The sequence below is a fragment of the Rutidosis leptorrhynchoides genome, chromosome 2 (genome assembly GCF_046630445.1).
Source record: "Rutidosis leptorrhynchoides isolate AG116_Rl617_1_P2 chromosome 2, CSIRO_AGI_Rlap_v1, whole genome shotgun sequence".
Classification (NCBI taxonomy): domain Eukaryota; kingdom Viridiplantae; phylum Streptophyta; class Magnoliopsida; order Asterales; family Asteraceae; genus Rutidosis; species Rutidosis leptorrhynchoides.
The window spans coordinates 31073284-31085995 of record NC_092334.1 but is presented as its reverse complement, the minus strand read 5'-3'; positions in this window follow the sequence as shown (position 1 = coordinate 31085995).

Below are 12712 nucleotides of genomic sequence, written 5' to 3'. Positions count from 1 at the left end.
AGTAACAAGTACATGTTTATTTTATACAAGTTTTATAAAATTATTTACAAGTTTTATAAAGTTAACATCTTGTATAAAATAATGGGTAAATGTGGGCAGATTTTGTAGACCGAAGAAGACCTCCCATGCTTATTCCTTTTGGTACTTTTGAGGTCTTAACTCCTAGGTGCATGCTTAATAAGTTTACCAAGGTCTTGACTCAAAATATACATGCAATACACATCAAACAACAAGTAAAAAACTGCAACAAATTGCTCCTGCTGCTGTCTCCAGGCCGTGGGCTGTTTAGGACTCAAAAGGGGTTCTAAGTTTGTTTTTACATGCTCACATCAAGTGTAAAACAAATCCTAACTAAAGGCATAGGTGTTGGGGTTATTGCTTGGGGTATTTCTTGCTTGAGGCTTCAAGTTAGAAGCTCTAATTTCCATCATCTTCATCATCATCTTGCAACTTTGTATACAACCCTCAACTAGCTTGAGGAGGTACCTATATCTTCTCTACTTGTTATATTTGTAAGCATTTATCCAAGACTTGATATTATCATAGAATTTAACTAAATGGTTAAACTTATAAACATGAACTAATCATCATTCTTCCGCTTTCTTTAACTACTATAAAATGGTTTTATGAGCTAGTAAACTTCATGTACATGTTGATTATAAAGTTGTTAAATTCCATCATATGATGCTAGAAACTAGAAGAAAGGAATGGGAAGAATGAATGTGTGTTATGCATGAGTTTGTTAGTATTTTCGAGAAAACTATGCACTTGTGATGTGATGTACGAGAGTGGTTTGGTACACCCGGATTGCATCCGTGCAAGAGGGTGATGATCAAACCCACTAAGTAATGAAGTTTGGATCCATGTCAATGATGATTAGCTTGGACTTGTGTCCATGTCAATGATGATTAGCTTGGACTTGTGTCCATGTTGATGATGATAAGCTTGGACTTGTGTCCATGTTGATAATGGTAAGCTTGGATCTATGGTAAAGTTAATGAGCTTGGACTTGCATCCATAGTAGAGTTAATGAGCTTGGACTTGCATCCAAGGTAGAGTTAATGAGCTTGGACTTGCGTCCATGATAATGTTAGTGAGCCTGAACTTACGTCCATGTTAATCTTGATGAGTTTAGACCTTATGTCTATAGATTTGTGTTTAGCTTAGGCACAATCTTAGGTAATCCCTAGTAAGTTGTGTCTATGGTGTGGTATGACCGGATCCGATACAAGAAAGACACATGTGGGTTGATAGGTTATGTTTTGGTTATGATTATGCTAATGCTAAGAGTGCTCTTGGGTTTTCGTGACCAAGAGTTCTATATTGGATGATGTAAGTTTCAAGTTTAAGATGAACAAACACATGAATAGAAACGGTCATGTAAAGTAGTTGTCAAAAGTATAATGAATGTACCCTTAAGTTATGATGACTAAAAACGATGTAACGGAAACAAGAAAAGCATGAAAGCAGTTCAAATAATACTGAAGCGTGAAAAGAATGGATTTAGGGGCGGAGCTTAGCATCCCTGATCGTTTAGAATATTAAGAAGTCATGAAAAGAGAAGGAAGTATGAAGGGAATGTAAACTCAGTCCGGGTTAAACTGAGACCCGAACCCGATCTAGAATAGAAGAAGGGTAAAGGAGTCATGAGATGTGTGGTAGGTACCTTCCTTTACACCTGCACATGTTTTGTGTGCCTTCCTACATGAACGCGTATAGGCCTTAACCACTAATTGGAGAGGCAACGAAACTATATAGTTGTGACTATAGTGAGAAAATGATTATTTTGTTCCCTTGGAGTGGGGTTAGTGTGTTGCAACGGAAATGTGTAGCAATGAACCTTCAAGTGAAGGGACTAAAGGAAAAGAAAGAGTTTCCCTTAGGCAAATGCAAGAATGTTAAGAGAACCAAACTACTTACTTTTGAGGCTGAAATGTCTTGAGCAAGAGATCTCTGTGGTCCTAGAAGAGAGGAAGATGTGATAGATAAGATTGAACCGGTTGTAAGGTGTTGTAAATACTTGGATCTTCATAGCTTTAAGACTACACAAATGCAAGAAGAACAAGATAGAATGTAAGAAGCCTGAAAACGAATAGTTCTTCTTATTTTAAAAAGGAAGAGATTTGGTACACCAAATGATTTTAGTATGACGAAAGACTTAATAGACAGTTAAGAAAACAAATTAAGCATTGTAACGACCCGGAAATTTCCGACCAAATTTAAACCTTAATCTTTATATGTTTCTGACACGATAAGCAAAAACCCTAATGTTGAGTCTAGAAGGTTTGAAATCTATATTCGGATAATCAGTTACCATTTGACCAAGCCTGACGATTCACGAACAATTGTGTGTAGATAACATGTATATATAAATATAAATATTAATATAAATATATATTATAAATTTTTTTTTTTGTTTAATAATAAAAATCTAATATAATTATTTGGATTTAAAACGTAAAATAATAGTTACAATAAATAAGTTACTATATATGATTTCATATATATGTATTTATGAATCTATATATATATATATAAATTTTATTAATAGTTATTAACATATATGTGTAAATCTTAAATATTAAAAATATGTTATATTACAGGTTTTATAAGTTGAAATATCAATATATTAGATGTAATTAAAAGTTAAAATAAAATTATTATATTAAGATCCTTATTATAAATATTGATATCAGTATTTATATTATTAACTTAATATATAGGTATGAGATTTGATGAGCATAATTTGCTATATCCATATTATTAGTACCACTCTCATTATTTGTATTAATATCAATATCAATATCATTATTTGTACTATTAACATTATTATTTAGCTAAATATTATTTATTATTATAATTACAATTATAAATTAATATGTTTATTTATAAAAACAGAGATATCTATATATATAAACACTGATTTAATTATAGATACATTAGAAAACCGTATTTGGAATTTGTGTTACATACAGATATGAATTATATACTGTATATGTATACAAATACAGTTTATACAAAATTAAAAATAAATATAGTACGTATTGCTGTTTCAATTCAATTTCAATCTATATATGATTGATTCTCCTGTCTGCAACTGGTACGAAATCAGGATACATCCATAAGGATAAATCCAACATTAGTTAACAATCACTATCGTCCTGTTTATTTTTTTTTATATTTATTATCTTTCCTGGCCAGATTTCTGTCGACATTTTTAAGCTGTAAAATAACCTGTTCTCTCACAAGTGATGAATCCAACCGCATCTTCTTTCTCTATTTCAGTTACAGATAATTGTACAGAATCGAAATTTCTAAGTTAATCAATATATTTTTTTCTTTCTCCTTTTCATAGGCTCTGTACGTACCATTTTTTTTTGGCCAAAAAATCGAATTCGAACGATTTATCAAATCCATAGATGATATTGTGTTAGGAATCTTCTACTGAAAGTATCTACAAAATTTCATAAACCAATTCTTTATATCAAAAACGAATTCGCAAGTAAAAAAAAAAAAAAAACAAAAACAAACCTGGTATTCAAACGAAGCTGTACAGTTTATATTTTTTTTTTTTTTTTTTTTCTTCTGTTTAAACTAATAAAATCAGTATAGGTTAACCGATTTTATTCCAATTAAAGAATCAAAAACACTTTAGTTAATTGATTATTTGATTTAATTTTTGGTATTGGGCGATTTAATTTTAAGAGGAAGATGAATCTGTTTGAATTGAATATACCTGTAATGGATCGATGAATTGTTGCTGCAGAGTTCTAGTAATCGATTAATATTAATAACCACGTTCCTGTTCTGCTACTTTAATCAAAACTGAAATTAGAGAGTAGTTGTTGCTGTAATACTCGATGAACACACTGATATACTCCCAAATCTATTTTTTTTTTATATACTGATGAGATATTGGATTCCCTTTTAACCTGGATCATCTATCATTTACTTGGGCAATGTATTTCTTTATCATCTACATGGGCCGATCAATTGGGCCGAAGCTGTTTTCATTAGGTATATCTATTTATATGTTATTATTATTATTATTATTATTATTATTATTATTATTATTATTATTATTATTATTATTATTATTATCAAAATTAATATTTTCATTACTATTATTATTATTATTAAACTTATCATTTATTTAAAAACTACAATTATTATTAAAAGTATTATTTTTGTTAAAATTATCATTTTATTACTATTATTATCATGAGGTATATATATATACATATATGTAAACTTGTTTAAATATTATTATGTGTTAATATTATTTGATATATATATATATATAATTAATGTAGGTTCGTGAATCCGAGGCCAACCTTGCACATGTTAAATGATGTCATGTATTTTTACTACAAAATACAGTATGGTGAGTATATAGATCCCTTTTAAACTTTAAATATTTTTGGGTTGAGAATACATGCGCTATTTTTATAAATGATTTACGTTATGGACACAAGTGACTAAAATTACGTTCTACATGGGTTTGAATCAAAAATCCCCTAGCTTGGTAACTTTAACTATTGGTTTATGAACTGGTAGGCGCGAATCCTAAAGATAGATCTATCGGGTTTTACACCCCCACCCAGATGTTGTTCTAGTAAACTAGAAGAACGGGTGTTTAGTACTTCGAGGTTAACGGAACGCACTTGATTCGGTGCACATATTATTATAACTCAGGGGTATACACTCTTGTTAAGGCTAGTTACCGGGTGTCCATTGTTTGGAATGCTTTTCATACACTTGCGAGTGTATTATGTTTATAAATATGAAATCTTGTGGTCCATAGTTATAACGCTGCTAGCATCAAACCTATATATCTCACCAACTTTATGTTGACTTTTTAAAGCATGTTATTCTCAGGCACAAATTAAGTCTTCCGCTGTGCAATAGCTCATATTAAGGACCTTACTTGGAGTCGATCACCACGATGGAACCAACTGTTGAAGATTTCGTCCAGGGGGATAAGGACGGGTCGTCACAGATGGTATCAGAGCGATGGTCTTAGCGAACCAGGTCTTGCATTAGTGTGTCTAACTATTAGTTGTTTAGATACGTTAATGAGTCTGGACTTTGACCGTGTCTACATGTCAAAAAGTTTTGCTTATCAGTCTTAGTCGGAAACCATCTGCTTATTATCCTTAGGAAATTGCCTGCCTATCTTTCTCAGGTCTAGACACGTTCTACTGCATATAGTGCATCGATAGTGTATAGACGAAATTCATATCTTAGCGTATCTGATAATTTCTATCTTGGAGTATCTGTAGATTTGCCTGTCATATGCCGTAGATTCCTCTGTAGTCTATGAAATCTTTAGTATTATGTATATAGATATTCTATATAGTTAGAATATCATCCTATATTCGAAAATTATTTCACATCGAAGAACTATTCCATTCATCGACTTTCTCTTGGCAATGAACCTGAAAGCACTTACCGGAGAACCTGTTCGAGAAACCATTTACCCTCTCATTTCTAGAAATATTCCGTTATGATTATATATTTCGAATCTTACTCACCCGCTCGTTTCAATCGTCAAATCATCCTGACATAATATAAGAAGTTAACGAACTACGTGATCGAGTAATGGCTTTGGAGAATCTGGTGTGGAGACACCAGCAGCAGTACCAGCAACATAATCCGTACCACCATCCTCAACGCCGACAATATTCTTATCACCCCAACCACAATCACGTCATAAATTTCAACATCACAAACTATACCTCGGATATCAACCTCACCCGCCTCAATATTACCATCTGTACTCCGAGTATGAACTTCGTTTTACATATCGTTCCACATTGAATACCTTCGCTTTACGTATCGTTCCACCTCATATATTTTCATTCGGCATGGTGATTGTGTAATTTCTAAAGTTTTAGAGATTATGTAATCTAGTATTAACGATAAATCAAGTGAGTTTAATATCTTATTGACTCATTAAATCCATAATTACATCTGAAGAAAATATATATGTCAGTATATTTTCATAAAGATTGTAATTAGAAAATTCTTTCGTACAAACTATTAATGATGAAAATATTTTAACGGGTAGGTAGTACCCGACGAATATTTAGATTTCACATTAATAAGTTGCACTGTACATTCTTCAAATCTGATTCAACGGTCATCTATTATCCTATTTACAATCACCGATATACGTATCCGTTCACCACAGAATAACTATTTCCATTCAAATTTCATGTTTGGATTTTAACCTATCATAATCCAACAAGTGGCATAATGAAGAAAACATTGGATATAATAAAAATTGTTAGAAACAAACGGATTAACTAATTGAAATATTGTTAAGGATTCCACGCTAACTGTTCCGGCTAACTGTTCCCAGCTAACATTTAATTTATCGCAATTTACATTCTCGCAATTTACATTCTCGCAATTTACATTCTCGCAATTTACATTCTCGCAATTTACATTCTCGCAATTTACATTCTTGCAATTTTATTTACTGTTATTTAATTTCCGCACTTTACATACCGTCGGGACACGTATTCAAGGTTTCGACTTATCATATCGACCCATCTATATATATATTTCGGAACGACCATAGACACTCTATAGCTGGCTATACAGGGTTGAGGTGGATTCCAAAATATATATATGGTTTGAGTTGTGAGCGACACTGAGACCGGTACACGGGTCACGATATGTATTAATTAATTCGAATATTATATATTTAATTTATATATGAATTTATCGGACTATTGGACTGCTAACTATGGACAATTAAAATGAATTAAAATATTGATTATAACATATGAAACTAAACAATTCTTCAAGTTTGCCACTTGATTCTATCTTAAACCCCATTCGTATCTTGACAATTACAATTCGCGTTCAAATTTTTCATGATTCTTGAAAACGTCTCGATCGAGAAGTTGAATCAGCCGCACCTCGTTTACGGAAGAAAGATTTATGCATACAGTTATGTACCTGAAAAACTTTCGAAACTGAAGTTATAGATAAAACATATCCGCGTTGAATTCTTTATCATTCATTAGCCAAAAACAACCATACGATTCATTTTCAAGAAGCTAATTTTGTCACAGCTCCACTTCGACTTCTCAGTGAGACTACTCCTATTATAATCTCGATATTTATACCTTGTCTTTTCGCCGTCGTTACCGGAGAACCTTTTATATTTCACAATATCATCAGCAGACGTACCAGCAACTCGTTATCTCTTGGGCGAAATCCGCAATCAGTATTTTGAAAATCTCGTAAAAATTCTCCCAGTTATACCAAAAAAAAAACGTCTATCCATAAGAATTACATATTTCGAATGTGAAGTTTCTGGAAAACATCCTGGACTATGAAGTAGTTCTTGAGATGCTGATGAAGCAGCAAAAACTGTAAACGACTTTAACAGTCAAAAGTTTGACGATAAAGTACAGTATGTTGGTAAAGCTCAGAAAAAGAGAAGGTTGAGAATTGGAAAACGATATTACTGGAGATATTTTCATAACTATCTTTATCTGAAAACATTTACCACTCCGTAACATCTGCGTTCCAACCTAAAAGAAACTGTGTTAGTTTCTAAATTCTGAAACCTCTGAAGTTAAAATATGAATGTTTTGAAGTAGTGTTGGGAACTGATGCATAAATTAGTATAATATAATGAAACTTGATCAACTTCATTATATTATAGTAAGTCATGTTAAGTTCTTAATGGAATGTGATGATTCACAGTACCGTCATCATGTGCCATGTTACACGACTTTTATATTCTATTTGATCTCTAAACATATTAAGAACATATCGTATTGATAGTTCGATCTTTTCCAGGATATTTTGGTAATTTGACAAATCAAAATCGTGTCAATACCATTTCTTTCAAAGAACATTAACTATGTTCACTCCAAATTTCATACCTACGAATTCCGGACCATTGCTCGTTGACGAGAAGAAGAAATGAAGGGACAAAGCCCCGCAATAGAAATTGGGGTAAAAATCACAGCAAATAGGAGGAGATATTAGCTGTGGATGACAATGATTATAGAAGACAGAAGCAGGATCATCAAGGTATAAAGAAAGATATAAAAACTCAACAACCACCCAGAATTTACAAACCGTGTATATCGATGCAGATAGCAATATAAAGACACGGGAGAATTAGAAACACTATAAACACAAGAGTATAGTAGAAGTAATTGGATTCCTCTGGTGGTAGATGAAAAAGAAGAATGATAGATGTAAAAATTAAAAGTATATCAAGGATCAGAATGGGGTGAAGCATATTGACAAATGTCTTAAAATAAGAATTAAGGATAAAGGGTAGAAGATGTGAGTTGAGGAAATTAAGGAAACGAAAGGGTGAATTTATAGAAAAATATCCGACAGAGAAATCGAAACAGATTGCCACATTAAATCAAAGAAGATCCTCATCGCCGAAGAACCAAATCTTATTACGTAAGATTTTCTTAAAAACCTATAAATTCCGGAAATCAATAGTGACTACGTCATCGGTTAGAACTAATCCATACATACTTATGTCACTCTTTTATGATCATTTCACTCGTGCATCGAATCGTTTTATCTATAATGATCAAATTCCATTGTTACCTCATATTCGTCATGAAAACATTCCTATTGTTATTTATGACGACCTCTATCAAATTTCGGGGACGAAATTTCTTTAACGAGTGGGTACTGTAACGACCCGGAAATTTCCGACCAAATTTAAACCTTAATCTTTATATGTTTCCGACACGATAAGCAAAAACCCTAATGTTGAGTCTAGAAGGTTTGAAATCTATATTCGGATAATCAGTTACCATTTGACCAAGCCTGACGATTCACGAACAATTGTGTGTAGATAACATGTATATATAAATATAAATATTAATATAAATATATATTATAAATTTTTTTTTTTGTTTAATAATAAAAATCTAATATAATTATTTGGATTTAAAACGTAAAATAATAGTTACAATAAATAAGTTACTATATATGATTTCATATATATGTATTTATGAATCTATATATATATATATAAATTTTATTAATAGTTATTAACATATATGTGTAAATCTTAAATATTAAAAATATGTTATATTACAGGTTTTATAAGTTGAAATATCAATATATTAGATGTAATTAAAAGTTAAAATAAAATTATTATATTAAGATCCTTATTATAAATATTGATATCAGTATTTATATTATTAACTTAATATATAGGTATGAGATTTGATGAGCATAATTTGCTATATCCATATTATTAGTACCACTCTCATTATTTGTATTAATATCAATATCAATATCATTATTTGTACTATTAACATTATTATTTAGCTAAATATTATTTATTATTATAATTACAATTATAAATTAATATGTTTATTTATAAAAACAGAGATATCTATATATATAAACACTGATTTAATTATAGATACATTAGAAAACCGTATTTGGAATTTGTGTTACATACAGATATGAATTATATACTGTATATGTATACAAATACAGTTTATACAAAATTAAAAATAAATATAGTACGTATTGCTGTTTCAATTCAATTTCAATCTATATATGATTGATTCTCCTGTCTGCAACTGGTACGAAATCAGGATACATCCATAAGGATAAATCCAACATTAGTTAACAATCACTATCGTCCTGTTTATTTTTTTTTATATTTATTATCTTTCCTGGCCAGATTTCTGTCGACATTTTTAAGCTGTAAAATAACCTGTTCTCTCACAAGTGATGAATCCAACCGCATCTTCTTTCTCTATTTCAGTTACAGATAATTGTACAGAATCGAAATTTCTAAGTTAATCAATATATTTTTTTCTTTCTCCTTTTCATAGGCTCTGTACGTACCATTTTTTTTTGGCCAAAAAATCGAATTCGAACGATTTATCAAATCCATAGATGATATTGTGTTAGGAATCTTCTACTGAAAGTATCTACAAAATTTCATAAACCAATTCTTTATATCAAAAACGAATTCGCAAGTAAAAAAAAAAAAAAAAAAACAAAAACAAACCTGGTATTCAAACGAAGCTGTACAGTTTATATTTTTTTTTTTTTTCTTCTGTTTAAACTAATAAAATCAGTATAGGTTAACCGATTTTATTCCAATTAAAGAATCAAAAACACTTTAGTTAATTGATTATTTGATTTAATTTTTGGTATTGGGCGATTTAATTTTAAGAGGAAGATGAATCTGTTTGAATTGAATATACCTGTAATGGATCGATGAATTGTTGCTGCAGAGTTCTAGTAATCGATTAATATTAATAACCACGTTCCTGTTCTGCTACTTTAATCAAAACTGAAATTAGAGAGTAGTTGTTGCTGTAATACTCGATGAACACACTGATATACTCCCAAATCTATTTTTTTTTATATACTGATGAGATATTGGATTCCCTTTTAACCTGGATCATCTATCATTTACTTGGGCAATGTATTTCTTTATCATCTACATGGGCCGATCAATTGGGCCGAAGCTGTTTTCATTAGGTATATCTATTTATATGTTATTATTATTATTATTATTATTATTATTATTATTATTATTATTATTATTATCAAAATTAATATTTTCATTACTATTATTATTATTATTATTAAACTTATCATTTATTTAAAAACTACAATTATTATTAAAAGTATTATTTTTGTTAAAATTATCATTTTATTACTATTATTATCATGAGGTATATATATATACATATATGTAAACTTGTTTAAATATTATTATGTGTTAATATTATTTGATATATATATATATATAATTAATGTAGGTTCGTGAATCCGAGGCCAACCTTGCACATGTTAAATGATGTCATGTATTTTTACTACAAAATACAGTATGGTGAGTATATAGATCCCTTTTAAACTTTAAATATTTTTGGGTTGAGAATACATGCGCTATTTTTATAAATGATTTACGTTATGGACACAAGTGACTAAAATTACGTTCTACATGGGTTTGAATCAAAAATCCCCTAGCTTGGTAACTTTAACTATTGGTTTATGAACTGGTAGGCGCGAATCCTAAAGATAGATCTATCGGGTTTTACACCCCCACCCAGATGTTGTTCTAGTAAACTAGAAGAACGGGTGTTTAGTACTTCGAGGTTAACGGAACGCACTTGATTCGGTGCACATATTATTATAACTCAGGGGTATACACTCTTGTTAAGGCTAGTTACCGGGTGTCCATTGTTTGGAATGCTTTTCATACACTTGCGAGTGTATTATGTTTATAAATATGAAATCTTGTGGTCCATAGTTATAACGCTGCTAGCATCAAACCTATATATCTCACCAACTTTATGTTGACTTTTTAAAGCATGTTATTCTCAGGCACAAATTAAGTCTTCCGCTGTGCAATAGCTCATATTAAGGACCTTACTTGGAGTCGATCACCACGATGGAACCAACTGTTGAAGATTTCGTCCAGGGGGATAAGGACGGGTCGTCACAAGCATGGAGAGTAAAATTTTGCATGAGAATGAGCAATCCAGCTATCATGGTACTTAAGACTTGGTTATGATTAAGTAGTAAGATGTGCATGATATACGATGTTTAAAATGAAGATTAAGTGTATATACAAATGTGTATTATCTGTACCTAATGATGGAAATGAGTAAAGACACGAAAGAGATGTGAGAAATAAGAAGATTTTTATATTATGGTAATGAATTTTGAGAATGGAAGGAGGCGTTTATGAAAAGTCGCATGAAAATAATTTAAAGAGTAAGGTTCCTTACCCGTAAAGATGATGAGATATGTATTTAGGGCTACATTTGCATTGTAGCAATGAGTCTTGTGACACGTTCTGGTTATGTATTGAAAAAGAAGTATATTCGACTATTCATTAGCCAGAGAATATGAAGTAGAGACTGATGATGAAAATGAAGATAGTGTATGATTAATCTATAATCATACTAAATGATATTGAAGGCTTGTTTAAGTAATTAGGTAAATTTTATAAGCAAAAGAATTTATTGGGTTTTACATGAGGCATGTCAGATTCCCCGATTCTAGTTAATGTGGTTAAGAGGAAAAAGGGTTAAGTGAAGATACATGATTGAAGGGATCATAAGAAAGGAAGATTGATCATGGTGATAATATGATCGTTAACTTTATGGAGTTAGATGAAGGTTGAAATAATGGTAACTCTTTAGACTTTAGTAGAAATATTTTACAAAGAAAGAACCTATGGAAGATTCGAAGGAATGTAAGTTTATATAAAAGTGATATATCGGGAGCAAATGCGGACTCTAGTATAGGTTCGCGAATAGAGATTAAGAGATTCTAGAAGATTTTTATATTTAAGCAAATGAGTCATATAATGTGTGATTTTTATGAAGAGACTTGAAAGATGAATTTTTACAAGTGTAAAATTAGTGAAAGATGTAATTTAATTAAGAAGAAAAAGGTACTTATGGAATGTATTGTGCAATTATACGGAAAGCTTACGACATGGATATAATGGTGAGCATAAAAAGGGATAAAGTCTTTTTATTTGTTTAATACTAAACACGATTCGAGATGATGTTGCGAATAATCAATGTTGATGGCATGAGATGTCGACACGAAAAGCACGTAAGGAAGTAAAATCTATGTAAATTAGCGAAAATTAAAAGAAGCTAGTGAAGAATTTAGAGGGATAACATGTTTTAATACCTTGAAAGAAGATAATTAAGATGCGAGA